We start from the raw sequence: 5360 nt of genomic DNA, 5'->3' as shown, positions 1-5360 counted from the left end.
AACAAAAAAATGTACCTTTATTCAATAAGCAAATCACTGGGGAAGAACAGGATGACGCTCTCACTGCTGCAGCTCTGAGCGCGGCGTGCGTTTCACCGGGGGGGGGGGGGGGGGAAAAGTCCAGTAGCAATCTCAATAGGGCTTATTTTTGGGGGAGGGCTTATTTTAGAGGAATCTTACACAGTAAGGGGAGGGCTTATTTTCGGGATAGGTCTTATTATCGGGGAAACACGGTACTTGGAAGCAGGGGCTGGAGCTGTGTGAGGGGAAGGATACCGCCCCCCCCCCCCCCCCTCCAGAGAACTTTATTTGAACTCTTGTTTTGACCTGAAGTGATAATGCTATGTACTTTGTGTTTGTTTAAGGCCCAGTGGCCACTTTGGTAACTTTAGTTCTGTACCTTGAAAATGTGACCTAAGAGATGTTTAGTGCTAATTCAAAAGTAAATTGTCTGTGCTATGGGCATGAAAGATCTTGGGGCCGAATGTAATGGGAATGCAAATTTGGAAGATCTTCCCTGCCCCTAGGCTAAAGTGTACCTGAAGCCTGGAGTGGGAGGCTTGTTTTTCAGTAGATACTTTTTGATTGGCCAGTGGGTCAATAAGGTTGTTACTTCTCTGAGCCAGGAGAAGGCTATATAAGCCCTGATGTGTAGCTTTGTTTTGGGGGCTCACTTTGAGAAGTGTTCTGTGATTTGATCTGTATTTTGGGAAGCCGTTGTCCAGGGCCCCCCCGGCTTTGAAAAACCCAGATGTGGAAACCCAGATGTTGACTGGGTATGGATGTAATGGCTGGGCAGTTTGGAAAGCTGTCTACTTGATCTGTTTCTGTCTTGATAATTCTGCCTGTATACTTTGAAGTTCGGGGTGCTGACCTTTTTCCCTGAACAAGGTAAATGATATACGTCTGACTGATTAAAGTAAGCTTGTTAACCCATTTTGAGTTGCTTTCCTTTATCAAAGCAGATCCAAGAACCTGTGTGAGCAGCCACCCTAGGGACTCCAGGGTGCTTGCTGCTACAGCAAGTCAACTGTCTTCCTAAGCCATGTTTCCATGACATAGCAGAGAGGCTTTTGAGAACTGTCAAATGTGACCACCACCTAATTCTGGTGAATTACGTGGGGACAAATTCATCCAGAGGGACCCAGAAAAGACTGATTGGGAATAGGAAGTCTTGGGCTGAAAAACAGAGAAGCTTACACACCTTAGATCCTGGAGAGTATAAGTGGTGATTTCATCTTACTGCTGATTGAAAGCAGGGAATTAATAAGAGGGAAGCAGTATAGGAATAAACATCTGGCTAAGAAGATGGTGTCTCAGAATGTGATTTAGATCTCTGTATTTCTGGATAAATATATGATTGATTAGCTCTTGGCTCTTAGCAAGAGATGGAATGTGTCCAACAATGACCTATAAACAATAGATTTGCTTTGAGTCTTCCAAAATCTAATAATGAGACTTTAAAATAGAAAAGCCTGAGGAAAACAAGTGTCCACATTGATCTGAAAAGCTTGGTATTATGACAAAGAAAAGAAACAAAAATAGGAATAAATATGGAAGAAGAATGATTATAATAATGTCACTTTTATTGCGCTTTAAGATTTGCAGAGTATATATTATCTTACAGAAGAGAGAGTGAATAATTCATAGAGGTTTGCATCCAAGAGGAGAGCCAGAAATAAGATCAATAGTCTCAGATTCCATATAAAAATGGACAAAGAATGGGTAATATAAGATATCTGTAATAGTAGGAACTTAAAAAAAAAATTATTTACTTTTAGTTTACAACATTCAGTTCCACAATCTCTTAAGTTTCAAATTTTCTCCCCCTCTCTCTCCTCCCCCATAGCAGCATGTAATCAAATATAGGTTCTACAAATACCTTCATGTTGAGTGTTAGACATATTGTAAAGGATTATAATCAACGGGCTGAACAATAGTAGAAACTTTAAAATGTCTGTGGTACCATTGCATCATGCACAAGTATCATTGAAACTTCATAGGATAGGTTTCATGGCTAGGATTTGGCTCTGGAAGGGCATTTTTTTATTCAAAGGTAACAATATATAAAAGGAAGGGATAGGGCCCCATTGTACACTGAGAATATGTGATCTTGTAATGAAATCCAGGAGCCGGAGGGAGGAAAAAAGGAGAAATTGGTTGCTGAAATTGAAATGACGGGCCCCAAATATCTCTGATAAGGGTCTCATATTCAAGATATATATGGAACTAACACAAATAAAAGCCAATTGGTATCTTTCAGTTTTTTTCCCTCTTAAGTTGTTGGGTAATCATTATGTAAATCTTCACCTGGTTCTCTTTTTCCTTTTATTTTAGTTCATCTAAGTTTAAGTTTCTCTGAATTCCTCATATTTATCATTTTTTGTGGTGTAACAATTTCCCTTTACATTTATAGAACACATTTTATTTAGACTTTCTCTAAGTGACATTCACTTTCCTTCCAGTTGTTTACTATTTAAGATATTCTGCAATGAATATTTTGTGGTCTGTTAGACCTCACCCTCTCTCTTTGACATCCTTGGGAGTCAATGAATCCTAGTGATATTGTTGGGTCAAAGGATTTTTTAAAGCATATTTCCAAATCATTTTCCAGAATGATTAGTTAAACTAACACCAACACTGCATTAGTGCACCTGTCTTCCCATCACCTCCAACATTTCTTTGTCAGATGAGGTGCCTGATGAAAACAATCTGGGGAGGATCCTTTTCTTTTCTTTTTTGCTTTTGGGAAGGCAACTGGGGTTAAGTGACTTGCCTGAGGTCACACAGCTAGTTTTTGTTAAGTATCTGAGGACAGATTTAAACTCAGGTCCTCCCAACTCCAGAGCCAGTCCCCTATTCACTGCACCACCTAGCCACCCCAAGGGAGGATCCTTTTCTAAGAAGTTTTTGAGGAAGTCTCCTTCTGGAAGGCTGGTGCCTGACTTCCAAATTCAAGAATTCTTGATTTCTTGGAAACTCTAAAACTGAGAATTGTGAGGTAACCCTCAAGGTTGGAAGTGTTTATTCTCAGGAACACTGTCTCTTACTTGTGCTGAGATACGAAAGAGGCCAAAATATAGTAGCCATAACAGGAGTTCCAAGATTTCCTCTCAAGCTTTCTTGGACAATCATGAACCCCTTTCTAAGCTACTATTTTCTGTTCGAGAAATGTTCCTTATCCATTGCCCTTACTACACTCTGGTTTGAGAATCACAGAGAGACAAAAATTAAAAAAAAAAAGGTAAAGGGGAAGTCATCTCTCTCTCTCTGTGTCTGTCTCTGTCTCACTCTCACTCACACACACTCACACACACACACGCACACATGTCAAACTGGTGCATTTATAGATCAGGGAAGCAGTGGCTCTTTTTACAAAAGTCTATCCTGAGCCTCAAGCAATACAATTATGGGAAGGCAGCCCCAATCTCTAAAGCCCAATCACCAAGTTTTAAGTACCCAATTCCATGTTTATGGGGAATCCATAATCTCATGGAGTTGACTAAGAGGACATTTGGGAAGCACTCATCAAATTAATCAGTATCTTTTTTTGCATTGTTATCTTTGCCAATGTGATGTTTTGAGGTCAAACCTCAGAGTGGTTTTAATTGGCATTTCTCTTATTAGTGATTTGCCATGTTTTTTATGTTGTTGCTAATCTGCCTTCCCAAATTTGAAAATAACCTGTACTTCAGACTAGACACGGAAGAATTAGAAATAATTAAATTCAATATCCCAGTGTTCAATAAACACGAAAACAAATCCTATGGAAAAGCACCCCTCCCATGACCTGGCAGTCGCTGCCTGGGCACAGTCTGTGTTCAATTTATGCCTAGGCTACTGCAAAAGCTGGGGGGGAGGGGAGGCGTCTGCCCTGCCTCAAGTCTCTCTCCACTCTAATCCATCTTGTCACCACCCTCAATAAATTCCAGTGGCTCCCAGTCCCCTCCGGGATCAAACACAAAATCCACTGATGTTCAAAGCCCTCTGCTCCAGTCTTCTAACACCTTCCTGCCCAACACACAGTCCTGGCTGTTCCATGAACCAGCCTGGTGCTGAAAACTGGACAACCTGCAATGAGAGACAGCGGCAGAGCTCTGAGCCCAAGGCATATAAAGATACAGGGTGCGTGGGAGGACCTCAGATCTTCCTCATGATCTGACCTGCCCCTGGTCCCCGGACCCTGTTTATACAGGGCTTGGCACCCAACTATGCAAAAGACACATGGTAAAGTAGAGAATCTCATTGGTTGATAGACCTTGCTCTTGAGGGCCAAAAAGCCTGCATCAGCAGGGGGTGAGAAATGATTCATTTGCACCCCTACTCTCCTCCAATCAGTATTAATCAGTTTGCTATTTTACATACGACACAATGAGGATAATTAGATAAGAGAGGATCTTAGAACAGGCCTTTATAATCGGCCTTAAACTTGAATGTGACGGTCACTCCGGGTTTACCAGTGATATCTGCACCTGGTTTCACTCGGATTCCACGGCCAAACCCCGAGGGTGGGATGCCTCCATCCTTTGGAGAGTCCCCCAACTCATCTTTGCACCTTTGACCACTCCCCCAGGTCCAACGTAGGAAAGTGGCCATCTCAAAACCAGAGGAGATACCCCCAGCCCCCGGGGCCATTTCTGGCCCCCAGGGCAGGGTCTACCCACCAGGGAGGCTCCGTATCTCTCCATGCCTCTCTTGCATAGTTGGGTGTCAAACCCTATGAAAGGAGGTCCTGGGGCCCCGGGGCATCTCAGAGCTATAGGAAGACCTGGGGTCTGCTTCCTCCGAGGGGAGCACGCACCCTGTATACAGTGCCGTGGGCTCAGAGCTCTGCCTCAGCTTCCTTCATAGCGCGTTGGGCCCCGCATCCTCTCCGGCTGTACCTGCACCAGCCTCCCCTCTCTGCGCCCAAGCTGCCTTCAGGGCCCCGCTAAAGTCTCGGGCCCAGCGCTGCCCCCTCCCCTCCTCCCGTTAATTACTTTTCGTCACATGCTCAGCCTGCTCGTGCAGTTTATTTTCCACCTCCCCCATGACGTCATGGGCTCGGGGGAACAAGGACTCCTTAGGCTGTCTTGGAATCCCCGGTGTTCAGCAGGGGGCTTGGCACACCGGGCACTTAACGAGCGTCAGTTGGCCGTCTTCCCCGTATGAGCGTAAGCTCTCCGAGGGCAGACACTGCTTCCTCGCTCTTGCTGCTCAGCACCCCGTGGGGTAAACTACTAGACCCTTACCGGCAGGTAAACAACTGAGGAGCTAAGCGGCCGGCGCAGAGGCAGTTTCCGGACTACGGCTCCCAGAATCCTTCAGGCCGCGGTCTTCTCTTGGGACGAGACTCCATTTCCCTGAATCCACCCGGAGGG

The sequence above is a fragment of the Petaurus breviceps genome, unplaced genomic scaffold (assembly GCF_028583685.1).
Source record: "Petaurus breviceps papuanus isolate PSGF00001 unplaced genomic scaffold, PetGlider_PUasm1.0 182, whole genome shotgun sequence".
NCBI classification, from domain to species: domain Eukaryota; kingdom Metazoa; phylum Chordata; class Mammalia; order Diprotodontia; family Petauridae; genus Petaurus; species Petaurus breviceps.
The sequence above is the reverse complement of the archived record's forward strand: the minus strand, read 5'-3'. Positions refer to the sequence as shown.